Here is a 16,362-nt window from a genome sequence, read left to right as displayed (position 1 = left end):
CTAAGAGGTGACAAATGAAGTTTTAGTTCTGTAAGTTCCTACCAGGAAGTTTGTTCATGAAACTGTAGGAAGTTGTATCAGTTACCTATTGCTGCATAACAAACTATCCTAAAACTCTGAAACAACAATGATTTAGCATCACAATTCCATGAATTGACTGGACATGAGTGTTGGCTAGGGTCACTCATGTGGCTGCATTCAGCTGGTGGCTGGGTGGGGGTGCCTCGGTTCTCCTCCATGTGGCCTCTCTCTCTATCAGGATAACCTTGACTTCCTTAGCTCTTGGTGGTTTGATTCCAAAAGGGAGCATTCCAAATAGGGCAAGCCCCAATGTGCAAATGCTTACTGAGCTTCTGTTTGCATTATGTTTCCTAATGTCCCCATGGCCAAAACATTTCACATGACAAAACCCATAGTCAATATGGGAGGGGACTGCACAAGGACAGGAATACAGGTGGGTGTGATTCATTGGAAGCCATCAATGTAATAGCCTCCTCTAAGAACCTAAAAATAATATTTAGCTATGAAAAAATTTTCAATTTTTCCAATATATTTTCAATGAGTTTCTCTCATGTGATTAACATTTTGCTAGGTATGAAGACTTAGAGAATGCTATTAACTAGTAAGGGATAAAAGACACACATTCTCAAATCAAATATGTCATGATGTGACCTCGCCTGGTTAAAGAGAGGTATGAGAATTTATTGGGATCAACTTGTCCCTCTCATTCCCACTTCCAAAACAAATCTCAGTTCATGGGAAGTACCACATGAAATGAACCTGAGGATGGACAAGCAAATGGTGATAACATGCAAAATTCAACTGTGTTAAAAAAATTAATGTCAATATGGATCAGCCATTCTACCTAAGCCAGGGCTTTAGAGAAATTAATATAAAACATATTTGTTTTTTCATCTAATTTTTAAAAGTGAAACTATGGCTATGTAGGACTAATTTTTGTGCAATAAATTTTAAAATTCTTCCATATATTTAGTATATTAGTCCCCAATTGAAAGGCCTTGGTCCCCACTATATAGTTCTGAAGCTTGGATGTTTCATATCTGATGCCAACACAAGTAGGAGACAATCATTGGGAGAGGGTAAAAATCAAGGTGGCTTTCATAAGATCAAATTTAATCTAGATTTTGGGGGGAATGTAAAATAAAGTTTGGCACAGAGAAGAACATCATAAGCATGGAAAAACCATAATAATAACTTCTATTAAACTTTTCTGAGGGAATAGACTAAAGTCAGGTATCAACAGGAGATTTGATTGCAGTCCTTTTGCTTTCAATTCCTTTCTCTTTATATATAATCGGAATGACTGAACACCTATTTATTAATTGACCAGTGGTTAAGACAACTACAGTTACTGGCTGTGGCAAATTCAGTTATGTACCCCAGGGGGAAAAAATGTTCTTAATCTTAATCCCATTCCTGTAAGTGGGATTATAAATTGAACCCTTCAAAAAATGTTAGTTTTAGTTAAGGTGTGGCTTGGTCAATTGAATAAGGATAGGTCTTAATTATTCCGAAGCCTTATAAAGAATATGCCAAGGGCAGGAGCTGCAAACCGGAAGTGAGTGGAACCAGGAAGAGAATGGAGAGGGCATCACCATGTGACAGGAAACCAAGGACCTCGAGGACTGCGGGCAGCTGGAATGCTCCCGGCTTCAGGAAGAAGTATCTCTTGCCTCTGAAACTGTGAGCCAATAAACTCCCGTTGTTTTAGCCAGAGGAAATTTGTCACGGCAGCCTAGAAACTAAGACACTGGCCTGAAGGGCAAACACTTGTTAGTTCAGTTCTCTTGATGACGGGTGCAGATGGCCTTTAGATCCACACAATCACTGTATTATATGACCTGTAAATGGTACCAACTTCATGGAGTGGACTTACTACATTCAACATCTCCCCCCCCCACCCCCACAGGGATAAGCACAGGTAAGGCAATAACTTCTTATAATGAGATTAATAGTGATGATAATTTAAGAAGTACAGTTTTATTGCAAGATGTAGATGACTTTCAATCCTCTTTATGAATTAAAAAACTAACTCATTTTTTTATTTTTGGTGTCCTCAACATAATGGTTATAGAAGACAGAAGAGAGACTGGGGGAGTAGAATAGTTTTTAAATAAACGTCTCGAGACTATAACCTAGAATTTTTCTTCCACGCATAACCTGAATCTTATCATAAATCTGCCTACAATAGGACTTATATGCTTTCATCAACCATATTGAAAACTGGTGATCACCTGTATTTCTTCTCTCAGGAATTCATACAAAAGGGTGCTGAGCCTTCCTTTCCACAAGGACCTACATATTTCCTCAAAGTTTCTTAACTCAATATGTCCGCACAGCCAGGATTTGTGCGAAAATTTTATAAGGATCAATAATTTATGCAAATGAAAGGCTGAACCTTCCTGCTCTGCGGGTAGCTTCCATGTATTACAGCTACACTGGGTAGCGCGTGTTGGCGTGTGCAAAACCTGGGGTTTTCTTAAAGGAGTTGAATTGAGGCCAATAAGTCATTGTCCCTCATGAGCACTCCGTACCATGACTGCTCCTCCTCTGGTGTGGTGGAGACTATTCTGTCATGCCACTCGGCCCTCGGCCCTCATATATATTTGAGGTTTTCAAAATAAACGAAGAACTTGGCGCTTTGGCTGAGTCCAAAAGCAGCTTGCGAACTTGGGTGCTGGAGTATAACGGAAAGGAGAGGGCACAGGCAGATTATACCGCATTTTTCTGGCACTTTCCTCGGAAGAAATTCTAATAAATGAGAAGGAAAGAGCGAGATTCTCCTCCTCTTTCAAAAACTGCACCCCAGCCTGAGATTTGGGTACTTTTTTTTTTTTTTACCTGTATTTATAAAAGCCACCACCGCACTCCCTGCACCAACCACCCAACTGCCTCGACTCCCATTAAAAGCAGCTACTAAGACTTAAGAAAGAGGGAAAGACTGAGGGGGGGGGGGTGCGTGGGGGGAAAACAAATAAATAAATAAAGGAGATCGCGGGGGGGTGCGGGGGGAGGGAGAAAGGGAGAGAGGGAGCGCCTGGGACTCGAGACGGCGGCAGGTTCAATTAGCTAAACAAAGAAATCATGGCGGCATGTTTACATTTGGCGGCGCCCGGGCTGAGAGGACTGCGGGCCCCGAGCTGCCGCGGCCCCCGAGGAGTCGGCCGAGCTGCCCCCGCGCCCTGGCCGGGTAAGTGACGCCGGCCGCGGGCCCCGAGCGCGGCCGCACAGCGCGCCGCCCCCGCCGCCTCCCCGCCCCGCTGGCCCCCGGCGCCCCCGCCCCCTCCGTTCCTCCACTCCCTCCCCCACCTCTAATCGCCCCAGCCCCCTCCTCCTGCCCCCGGCACAGCTGGGCTCAGTTTGCATTTCGGCGACGCCGTGGCTGTGTTCCTTTGCTGCTGCGGCAACGGAGAAGGGGTGGGAGAGTTGGGGTGGGGGCGGCAGAGCAGCGTCGAGAGCGGTACACCCCATCCCCTTGTTTGTGGCGTCGCGGGGTCAAGCCCCTCTTCATTTGGGCCAATTCTGCCTGCGGCCTCCGGGCGCTTTCGCCTCGCTCGTCTGCCTCCTGGACCGAGGCTGAGCGCGGCGCCGCAGTTCGGGAGGTGGGGCCGGGCAGTGACCCCGCGGGAAGTGCCGGTGTGGAGGGCGGGGTGGGTACGGAAAGAGGTGCTCCCGCAGAGAGGCGCCGCCTTCGATTCTCAGGGTCAGGTGGCCTTCTTTGGGTGGACTGCATCGCCTCTCCTACCTGCTCTCGTTCTCTCACCTACCCTCCATCCCGACAACCTTTTATTCTCCGCCGTCCCCTCCAACCCCTCTGCCCCCCATCCCTTTCCTTTTCCCTCTCTTTTCCCCTCATTGCGTTTGTCTGGCCTGCCTTAAGGTTGAGAACTTGTGTGAGGGCCACCTTCCAAAACCTGACCTTGCCAAAGCCATCCACGTCTGCAGGTGCTTCTCCAAAGGCTAACTCTTTCCTCATCTTTTTGGCCCTGGTCTTCACTTTTTTATTAGGGTGGTCTCCCTTGCTCCTACAGACGCTTTTAAACAAGTTTCTTTGTACGAGGGTTGGCACAGCAGTACCAGGAGGTTGACTAATCACCGGGGAGGAAAACAAAGGCAAGAAATGGGGGAAAAATTTGAGGGCCATGTCACCTGCAACAGAGGGGGCTTTTTGTTTTCCCAGAAAAGATGGTTTTCTGTGCAAGGATCCTTCATGCAACATTGGCCTGTATCTAACATCTTTCCTTTTGTGGAGAGAAAAATAATCTTAGACTATTTTCCTTAGGACTTTCAAGTTTACCTCAGTTTTCCTTCCAATAAAACTTTCTTTCTTCGTCGTCTTTTTTCAATGTTTAGTGCATTTGGTGGTTTGTCTTTCTCTTTTCTTTTCCTTGAGTCCCCTTTCTGGAAGTCAGATACCACACATATCTTGTTTGTCTATGTCCTGTTTGAGGGAAAATCACAACTAGTCTATTGGGCAGAGCAGGACTGGAGTTGGTGGCAACCAGCAGCCTTGCAGGAAACCAGGGCCACAAAACCTGGCCCAGTTGCATCTTTTGCATATTTCCTTTTGAGTCTCTAACATCAAACTGCTGACAGGTTGCTAATGGACATTACAATTTGTATTACAGTGAATTGCTTTACCACCGGAGAAAGAAGATGCTAGTATGAAAGAAAAAAACACAACTTTCATTATCATTGCAATTGTCATTATTATTATATCTTTTCTATACAAATAAAATTCAAGTGAGTGAAGTTTTGCTTTGTAATTTTTATTATACTCTCTGGAAAGCCCATCTGGAATAAGGAATGCTCCTACTCCCCTTGAAAGTAGGAAACACTGGGTAACTGATTCTAATTCATTAGATTAAACCAAATCATATCCTTTTTTTTTGCTTGTTAATTGCCAAAGCAACTTTTTTTTTTTCCAGCTCACAACATCTTTAATAAAGCGAGACTTATTCACAATTATTTGACCATCCTCCTTCTCAGTTTTGTTTTGTTTTTTGGATGCTTTGACATTTCAGACATTAAGATTTACTTCCACAGAGCAGGATAGGAAAGGGAATGGGTGGGAAGCCTTAGCTAACTAAGGCTCAAGAAGCAATGAATTACTGGAGTCAGAAGCTCCTATTGAAGATTGTACTCTGTTTTCCTGTTGTATGGACATTAGGAAAACAAAAAGTTGGTTCTTGCATAAAGAGCATCTACCAAGACACTTAAGTCACTAGCTAGCTTGAGATCCCATTACTTAATAAACCCAAGCACATTTTCATAAATGGATTTTATGTTGACTCCTGCCCATACAGGGTCAGAGATCATAATCATGGAAGGAAGTGGATTGGCCTCCAAAGTGATGTTAACAAAAGCAAAAACATCAGCCTTTGGGTTATAGATCTTGGTGACTCACTAAGGGTCAGTAAATTAGTAGACTGTGTTTGAGTTGACACGTCTGATCTCAACTTAATGGGTTGATTAACTGATGGCTCCTATCTTCATTATGGGCTATTAGCACATTGTTAAACCTGATCTTAGAGTTAGAAATTGTTTTCTTATGTTTACTCTTTGGTTCCCAAGGTTAATCACTATTCATCATTGTCTTAAATTTTTTTTTTTTTTTGATAAGCTAAGAGCCCTAAAGAGGTTAGTTAAATAAACCCTTATATTAAGAACAGAATACCATACTATATGTGAATTGGGGATGCAAAATATTATCTGAAGAACTTGCAATATATGCAAAAATATCCAATTAAAAACACCATCTCCAAATGGAAAAATACATTTAATATACATGTATTTAGAATTTAAAGTTGACTTTCTCCTCATTAATAGATAGCACCCTGACCCTTTTACTCTTCTGTGTACATTTGAATGACTGCCAAATTTAATGTACAAGAAGATGCCTAATAATGGCTTCTGTAACTTGCTGACTAGGAATAGCTCTTTGAAGGCAATGCCTAAACCTAAACTCTCCCAATGAGGAAGTATGTATCTTAGGATCCAAAGAGGCACATATGTTAGAAATCAATCTCTAAACTTCAGTATTAAATCTTTAGGGTATTTCTTTTTTCCTGTCCTTCCTGAAGTTTCTAGAGCATTCCAAGGTAGTTGCAATCCTGGTGGAATGGGTATCATCAGTGATTATTCTTTAATCTTGCCATTTAATAATCAATATGATATGTCAATAATTCTTGGAAAACTGCTTAAGAGGTTTGCAAAATTCATATTACCAATCATGATAAAGAGCAGTAATTCCTGGTAGAGATATTTGAATTATTTAATTGGTAAACATTTATTAAAATGACAGCAAAAACAAAAATAGAATCAAGCCCAAGAATTATTCTGCAGGAAAAAAAGAATTAGGATAATTTTATATATATCTAAAATCAAGGCTAAGAAGGATATTATGGAAGCCTTATAGTATCAAAAACAATGGAATGCTCCCCAGAATCCTGAGACCAATAAATTTGGCAGAGGAGATCATTGGTGACTTTAGGATGGACAGTATTGATTAAGGGGTTTAAATGGAAGGCAACATTATGTGAAGGTAAAGAGGGAGATGATGAGAAAACTATAGTACCTGATATTAGATAATGATTTTAAAGAATATCTATCTCAAGATTATGTCCTTGACAGGAATCATGTTTGGCAAATCCTCTGTTGATAACACCAAGTCTAAGAGAAAATAGTATCTTAGTAGAAATAGAATTAAAATAGCATTAACTACTTTTAAAACTCCCCATAGCAAATATAGGCTGCAGAAGGCATCTGCCTTCAAAACTAGTCAGATTTGTCAGTATTAAAAGCTCATACCAACAGGTAATCCTCTTGAATCATCTTCTTCACTTGCTCGGGACACATGGCTGCAGGATAGTGATCTGCCAAGGCAGCCGGTCCCCAAGCTCTAGGGTACACAGATTATTTTCGATTTTAAAATATTTGAGCCTGCTTTTACTTGAAATTTACTGTCTTTTGCACTTGCATTCTCCCTTATTTCATTTTCTTAAGCCTTGTCAAAATGCTTTTGAAATCACATAGCCTTTCTTAAAATTATCTTGGTATTTAGGGGAAAGGTTTTTTTTTGGGGGGGAGGGTTGGGGGTTCTTTTGGTATCACATCTGCAGCTATCGAGGATGTGCTATAAGCAGATCCTGACTACACAGCCCACCAGAGAGAGCAGCAGCATTTATTGTCCTGACCTTCCATTTAATGGACTAAACTGAACCTAATACATAAAAAGACTGTAGGTTTTAAACTTGTAATGTATAAATATAAAAGTGAGTTATTTAAATTTTTGTTTGATAAGGACTTATTTTATTATGAATGGTAATGTAAAAGCAAAACGTTTGGCCTTATTATATGGCAATCTGTAGATAGATGGACTTTTTTTTTTTTCCATAGGAATTTGATATATTATGGTGGCTTTGTGGTATGCTATGAACTTGGAGCAGGGAGGGGTAGACCAGCAAGGTTAGGGACTGGGAAATTAATCGGGGCTGCAGTAACAAGCCCTTCCCTTCTTTTCCACTGGCCCCCCTCAGGGAAACAAGATAAATGACTGAGGTGACACAGCAAGGCTAACCCAAATCTGCAAATCTGCATCAAAGGAAAGGCAGAGTTTCTAAGACTCAGAGCTGGCATCATCACCAGCCTTTCAGATGCATCTATCAAGGTAGTCCAGGAGCTAGTGGAAGCAGAATCTTGTTGGGAAAAGGGGTGGGCAAAACTTAGCGGAGGCCAAGGCCCCAGCATTGATCACAACTGGGTTCCCTTCCTACCAGCATGCAAGCTAGGAACCAGACAAAAAGACAGGCCATCAGGTGGGGTTTACTGAGCGTTGTTCTTACCCCAGAAACCTTTGCACAGGGCATCAGACTCAGCTGTCTTGCCAAATCCAGCTCATTAATGGTTTAGAGTTTTTGATATTTCATTATGTCCCTGTTGTGCATGTTTTTTGGGGGTACGGGTGAGAATTGGGTGAGGCTGCAAGGATTGGATGGACCAGGTAGAAAAAGGCAAGGACTCATAAAAATGGAGCAATCCAATGAGATAGAATTAGGTTATAGTGAAACTTTCATAGTATAATATTCCAAAGGTACGGGGTTGAAAGCAACACCAGTATGCTCAAATACAACCATGTGTCCAGGATTACAGAGTTCCAGTAATACACTGAAAGTTACTTTAACCTGTTCTGAATTAACATGTCAAAATTCCTATATCAAGTACCTGTGTGTTGCCACAATTCAATGAAATTTTTAAATTCAAAGAATATGTTCATACAACACATTTTTCACCAAGTCGTCCTTTCCAAATGAAAGCTTCTAAATATAGCCTAGGTGAAACTGAGCAGTGGAAAGAGACAGTGAGTTTGACAATGACATTTTATTATCAATTGCCATAGTTTCCTCCATACTAATGTATTTTTTATATTATATATTCTTGAGGGTATCATGTAAGATTTATCAGAATTGATTAAAGGGCTTAAACTTCCTGATAAAATAAAACAAGAAAACACAACCCCCTGCCCTACCTTCTACTTACAATTACTTGAAGAATGGATTTACTTATATACAAGAAGCTCAACGAGTCTCTAAAAATACTGCACAATTAAGACCACCCAGAACACAAATATTAAACATTCAGACCAATTTCTCCTGAAAAAAAAATTAGTCTTTCTTCTATTTCACTTTTTATGACTACTTCAGATTTTCAGTAGTCTGCGACTTTAGGATAATGTGTTAGTTTTCTTATTGCTGTTGTAACACAAACTTCATAGCACAAGACATTTATTATCTTACAGTTGTTAGGTCAGAAATCTTGCTTGCATGGGTCTCACTGGACTAAAACCAAGGTGTCAGTAGTGTTGGTTTTCCTTTCTGAGGCTTTAGGGGAAAAGTTGTTTCCTTGCCTTTTCTAGCTTCTAGGGGCTTCCCATGTTCTTTGGCCCTTGGCCCCCTCCCTCCATCTTCAAAGCCAGCAGTGTTGCACATCTTTGACCATTCTTCTGTAGTCGTACCTCCCTCTGACTATACTGGGAGAGTTTCTCTGCTTTTAAGGAGCCATGTGATTCATCTGGGCTCACCTGGTTAATCCAGGATAATCTACCCATATTAAGGTCTCTAAATTTTAATCACAACCACATAGACCCTTTTACAATATAAAGTAACATATTCTGGGATTAGGACCTGGACATCTTGGAAGGGCCATTTTTCTGCCTCCCACAAGTAATCTTTCATTCCTCTTTCTTCTTCCTAACTTTGTTGGTTTAGATTCCTCCAGAAGCAGATGATGAGGCAAGGATATTATGCTACAAATTTATCTGGGAGTGATACCAAGGAATGCTGATAAGGGATCGAGGAAAGGAGAGAGGAAATGAAAGTCAAGAAAGGGTGTATTATCAAGAAAGCTGCCACTGGATAACTGAAGCTTCTTCCTCCTGGAGTACTCAGAGTGACAGTGTAGGATTTAGAGTTATTCTAATAGAGGGTGAGGAATCAGGAGCGCTTATCTTACAAATCCCTGTCCTTTGTAGGCTGAGACTGCATCAAAGGGTATTATCTCTCTGGCCTTTTTGGTTTATCCTGCATGTGGGCCTAGAATATCCTCCAAGTGTGGTATATTGAATTATGTTCCCCAATTTACACGTCCTTAACCTTAGTCTGCATTTTTGTGGGTGTGAACTCTTTGAAAATAGAATCTTTTGAAAATGTTATTTTTAGTTAGTGTGACTCAACTGAATGAGATTGGGTGTTAATCCAGGTTCCTGGAGTCCTTTAGAAGCAGAAGAAATTCAGACATAGAGATAGCCACAGGGAGGAACCAGAAGCTGGAAGAAAATGGTTCCTGGAAAAGAAAGGAGAGGATATCACCATGTGACTTGAAGCAGGGATAGAAGCCAAAGCTCGCTGGCAGCCAGCACCAGAATGTTACGGACTTTGAGGAAAAAGCATTGCCTTGTAGACTTATTTGGCACTTCTCCTAGCCTCAAAACCATGAGATAATAAATTCCTGCTCTTAAGCCAACCCATTTTGTGATATTTTTCATAGTAGCTTAGGAAACCTTTGACACCCAGCTAGGTTGAAGACTGCAAGCAGACAGACACCTGTTGCTTCAGTCTGATTTCAACACCAAGACCAAAGAAAACACCAGGCAAAAAGGTCCCCATGAATTTTAATAGGGACTGACTTACAGTAGGATTTTTTCCAATGGCAGCCAGTGTGGAAAGGAAGTCGGTGATCCACACAAACAAGAGGAAGAGGAGTGCCTTGTACAGTTCAGCAGAGCCTCACTAGATTTGGTTACAAAGAAGCCTCAGCTGAGTCTTGAGAAAGTTGATTTCAGCAGAGCCTCATGAGATTTGGGTGCAAAGGAACCTCAGCTGAGTCTCCTGATTACCAACAGTGATTAGGCTCAGTGACCTTCAATGTCTGTGCTCTGGTCACGTTTGGCTGCGTGCTGAAGGCTCCACCCTTTTCCCTAAGACAGGGGGTGGGTGCCGACCCCTGGGCTGCCACACATGTGTTCACAACAAGCAGCCTTCAGTGTAAAGAGGTGAGTGGCAGGAGGATATGAATGGGGCACCAGTGGATCTGCTGCCCATCCCCATATTTAATTCTTCACCACGTCCTATTATTATTCCTTCATAATTTCTCTGGCATTCCCCCCTTTCTATTATTAAAATTCTGGTTTTCTTTGCAACAGTCTCTTAATCCATTCTTTCCACCTCCAGTTCTACTCCACTCCAATTTGTGCTGTACAGTGCATGGTCTCAAAAGTTGTGTTCCTGAAAACTGGCCTTTTTTGTGTTACTTAAAACAGACAAGCAAATGAGCAAACAGACATCTTCATCAATTCCCCATTTCCTATAGGAAAACTTAAAAATGAAAATCCTCAGTCTAGTCTTCGGGGATTTCCATTCTGGCGCTCTGTCTTTATTAACTCTTGCCTTGTCCCTGGAGAGCAAGAAGAGAGCTAACTGAATTTGCTGGACTATTCTTTTTTTGTAGTCCTTACCCTTATGGATCTCAGCCTGGATGATATGGAACTTTTCACCAAGCCCAGGCCAGACACTCTTGGCTCATTACTATTTTTGAGCCCATCTTATGCTTTCCTTTTCTGGACTAATATGATCTAATCCTTGCCCATCCTTCAAGGCTCAGGTCAAATCTTTCTCTTCTCTATTCAGCCTTCCATTAGCCTAGCCTGGCTGGAAGTGAACTCTTTAAAGCTACCATTTTAACTTTTTATTTTTTTGTTCATAATTATAGGTTATCTTTTCATGGAATGTAAATCTATCTACTCAGTGATTTTCTCTTCATTGAGTTTGATGATAACAGGGCATCTATTTCTGACACTCAAGTCCTAGAAGTTTTTCTTTTTAATTTTTATTTTGGAATAATTTCAAACATATAGGACAGTTGCAAATATAATACAAACCCCATACAGAGAACTCCAACACCCCCCTACCCCCAGATATCCGTATCTACCAATTTTACATTTTGCTACTTTTGCAGTACCTTTCTTTCTCTTTCCTTCCTTCTTTCCTTCCTCCCTCCCTTCCTCTCTCCCTCCCTCCCCCCTCTTTCTTTCAACTATATTATCTATCAGTTATCTATCTACCCATTTATCATCTTCTGAACATTTGAGAGCAGGTTGCACATATCATACTCCTTGAACTCATAACCCTTCCATGTATGTTTCCTATGAACAAGGATAATCACTTATGTCAATAACTTAACTGCAGTTAATTCAAGAAAATTAATATGGACATAAAGCTTAAATTCTATGTTCCAATTTTTCCTTCTGCCACCTTTGAGCTTTTCTTCTCCATTCTTAGATCCACTCCAGTATCATATATTGCATTGATTGTCACTAACTCTTAATTAACTTTTTTTAAAATTATATCAAAAAAAATTTTTTTTTAAAAAGATATACAATAAAAAAAACATTTCAAAGAAACCATAACAAGGGAGTAAGAAAAAGACAACCAACCTAAAATAACTACTTTACTTCCAACATGTTCCTACTCTACCCCGAGAAAATAACCTAATACAGCAACATTTCTGTGAACTTGTTCCTACAATACCCATCAGAAATTAACAAACCAAAGTCATTCTTGGGAAATCCCAGAATGTTAAATTTACCCACAATAGCTTATCTGTTCTTATTGGGTTATTGTTCCCCCTTCATTAATTGCTCTCTATTGCTAGTTCCCCTACATTCTACATTATAAACCGTTTATTTTAGGAGTGTGTTGTTTAACCTCCAGGTGTTTGTGAATTTTCTAAGTCTCTGATGGTTATTGACTTCTAAATGTATTCCACTGTGGTCAGAGAATGTGCTTTGAATAATTTCGATTTTTTAAATTTATTGAGGCTTGTTTTATGTCCCAGCATATGGTCTATTCTGGAAAAAGTTCTGTGATCACTAAAGAAGAATGTGTATCCTGGTGATTTGGGATGTGATGTTCTATATATGTCTGTTAAATCAAATTCATTTATCAGATTGTTTAGGTTTTCAGTTTCCTTTTGGTCTTCTTTCTGGTTGATCTATCTATAGGAGAAAGGGATGTGTTGAAGTCTCCCACAATTATTGTGAAACATCCATTGCTTCCTTTAGTTTTGCCAGTGTTTGTCTCATGTATTTTGTGGCACCATGATTGGGTGCATAAACATTTATGATTGTTATTTCTTCTTGTTGAATTGCCCCTTTTATTAGTATGTAGTGACCTTCTTTGTCTCTCCTAACATCCTTGCATTTAAAGTCTATTTTATCTGAGATTAATATTGTTACTCCTGCTTTCTTTTGGCTGTAGCTGGCATGAACTATTTTTTCCATCCTTTCACTTTCAATTTCTTTGTGTCCCTGTGTTAAGATGTGTCTCTTGTATGCAACATATTGATGATTCATATTTTTTGATCCATTCTGCCAATCTATATCTTTTAATTGGGGGGTTTAATCCATTTACATTCAATGTTATTACCGTGAAGGTATTTCTTGAATCAGCCATCCTATCCTTTGGTTTATGTTTGTAAGATATATTTTTACCCTCTCTCTCTTAATGTCCTTTATTGAACCAATATTGAATCTCTTTAGTACTGAACCTTTCCCCATCTCTCTCTCTCCTTTGTTCGTTTCTCTGTCGGTAGGGCTCCCTTTAGTATCTGAAGTAGGGCAGGACTTTTATTAGCAAAATCTCTGAGCATTTGTTTGTCTATGAAAAATTTAAGCTCTCCCTCAAATTTGAAGGAGAGTTTTGCTGGATAAAGTATTCTTGGTTGGAAATTTTTCTCTCTCAGGATTTTAAATATGCCATGCTACTGCCTTCTCACCTCCATGGTGGCCGCTGAGTAGTCACTACTTAGTCTTATGTTGTTTCCTTTGTATGTGGTGAATTGCTTTTCTCTTGCTGCTTTCAGAACTTGCTCCTTTTCTTCAGTATTTGACAGTCTGATCAGAATATGTCTTGGAGTGGGTTTATTTGGATTTATTCTATTTGGAGTTTGCTGGGCATTTATGCTTTGTGTATTTATATTGTGTAGAGGGTTTGGGAAGCTTTCCCCAACAATTTCTTTGAATACACTTTCTAGACCTTTACCCTTCTCTTCCCCTTCTGGGACACCAATGAGTCTTATATTTGGATGTTTGATTTTATCTATCATATCCCTGAGGTCCTTTTCAATTTTTTTGATTTTTTTTTAATTTTTTTCCCCATTCTTTCTTTTGTTCTTTCATTTTCCATTCTGTGGTCCTTGAGGTTGCTGATTCATTGTTCAGGTTCCACTAGTCTTGTACTATGAGTATCCAGAATCTTTTTAATTAGCTCAACAGTTTCTTTTATTTCTATAAGATCATCTATTTTTTTATTTACTCTTGCAATTTCTTCTTTATGCTCTTCTAGGGTCTTCTTCATGTCCTTTATATCTTGTGCCATGCTCTCATTGTTTGTCTTTAGTCCTTTGATTAATTGCTCCAAGTACTGTGTCTCCTCTGATCTTTTGATTTCGGAGTTTGGGTTTGGGTTCTCCATATTGTCTGGTTTTATCCTATGCTTTAAAATTTTCTGTTGTTTTCGGCCTCTTGGCATTTGCTTTACTTGATAGGGTTCTTTTAGGATATATAGGATTATCCAAAGATAAATCTCTAATTTGCCAGATCTACAGCTTGGTGGCATACACCTTCTCTAAGTAACCAGCAGATGGCATCCGCGAGTCACCTATTCCCCTCAAGTCCATTCTTCCCAACTTTGTCTTTGTGGTATCTGGGGGTCTGATTCTTGTGGGGTCCACTTGGTGCACCAAGTTTGGTTGTGTTGTTGGCGCTGTCTGCCCTGAATGTGGGGCGTATATCTGAGTGGTTAGGGAGGGAGGCAGGGAAGCTTTAATAATCAAACCTCCCAGGTGTTTCTGGAGGTTTAAGGCTGTTGCAAGAGTCTAAACCTTCATTTCAATCTTGCCACAGATTGTCTCTGCCGCTGACCCACAAGTCTTTGGTATTGGCATATGGTCTCTGGGATTTCTGAGTGGGTCCCTTTTCCAAGCTGTGCCCTTCTGGGGCCTCTGCTGAGGGAAGGTTGTGCTGCATCACAAGTGCGCGCTGTCCCTCAAGGGAAGTTCTAGGCCGTTGGGCCATGTAGTTATTTTCCCAGCCTGCTGTAAGGATGGCTGTATGGGGCAAGCCATTTTCTTCCTTTTTGTACAGCTCCACCTTCCCAGCTCCAGGACAATTAGCTGTGGTGTGCAAAAGGCTATTGTCCATGCCTGACAGTGTGGCGTGTGCATGTGTTGCTGGGAACACCCCCTGTCACACTGGGTTTCTTGGCACAGCTCTGGGCTGTGGCCCTGGCGCCAGGCAGGAGCGTTCCCAGCCCGCCGGGAAGATGGCTGCAAGGGGCGTGTTTTTTTTCCCCTTTTGGTTAACCTCTGCCTTTCTTGCTCCGAGACAGCAGCGGGTACGTGAAAGGCTATCTTCCACGCCAGATATTGAGGTGTTCGCACAGCCCGTTCTGCCGTGCTTCACTCTACTATTCTCCCTGCCATATCTGCAGCTACTTTTGGGTTTTTTTAAAAAAGAACTAGTCCGCCTCCAAACGCCAACCCTCGGTTTCCCCACGCCGCAGTGTGGCTGCCATATATTCAGCAGTTTGCTCACTCGTTTCAGAACGCAGAGTCTCAGTTTCACCAAGTGCATAGTCCCTGTGGATTTAACAGACCTTGTCCAGCTGGTGCATTGCTCGAACTGGTGTGCTGGGTCATTTTCTGGCTTTTATCTAGTATTTTTCACAGAGGTTTTTTTTTGCCGTCTCACCTAGCCGCCATCTTAGGTTCTCCTCTCAATTCCTATAAGTTTTGATTCTAGTATGTATTCTTTAGATAATTGTTAATTTATTTGTTAAACATAATATTGGAAAATTATCAGCAGTATATTTTGACCGAAGCGAAAAGGAATGAAGGAAAACAAATCCGTATTTTAGTGACATGTGCTACTGCTGTGCTACAAAGCAATTCATTCCTTGAGTTGAATGATAAAAGGACCCAAGTTATTTCATTTCTTACTTCAGCCAAGTAAATTTAAAAAAAAAAAAGTTGAAGAAACATTTGAGAAACTTTGAGAATAAGATATCTTGAAAGCATAGACTAGAAGTTTGGATCTTTCCCTCTATTATTTATTTAGAATTTTAAAATGATTTTTTTACTATGGAAGTTTTTGGTTTACAGAAATACAGAGAAAAAGAGTTCCCATATACCCTCACACGCACACAGTTTTCCCTATTACTAACACTGTGTTAGTGTTGTACCTTTGTTACAAGTTGATAAGAGTGTTATAATTGTACCATTAACTGTAGTACATTGTTTACATTAGGGTTCACTGTTTGTTTTATACAGGCCTATGGGTTTTTCTTTTAAATTTTTATTTTAGTAATATACATACAATGTAAACTTAAAAATTTTTATTTTAGTAATATACATACAATGTAAACTTTCCCCTTTTAACCACATTCCAATATATAATTCAGGTGTTAATTACATTTACAATGTTGCGATACCATCACCACCATCCATTACCAAAATTTTTCTGTCACCCAAAACAGATATTCTGTACCAATTAAACTTTAACTCCCCATTCCCTACCCCAAAAGTGGCCCTTCATAACCTATGTTCTAGTTTCTGAATCTGAATTTTCTTATTTTAATTATTTCATATCAGTGAGATCATGCAATAGTTGTTCTTTTGGGTCTGCCTTATTTCACTCAATGTGATGTTTTCAAGGTTCACCCATGTTGTTGCATGTGTCAGAACTTCATTCCTTTTTACGGCTGCATGATATTTCATTATATATACACA

The sequence above is a fragment of the Choloepus didactylus genome, chromosome 17, assembly GCF_015220235.1.
Source record: "Choloepus didactylus isolate mChoDid1 chromosome 17, mChoDid1.pri, whole genome shotgun sequence".
NCBI lineage: Eukaryota > Metazoa > Chordata > Mammalia > Pilosa > Megalonychidae > Choloepus > Choloepus didactylus.
The sequence above is the reverse complement of the archived record's forward strand: the minus strand, read 5'-3'. Positions refer to the sequence as shown.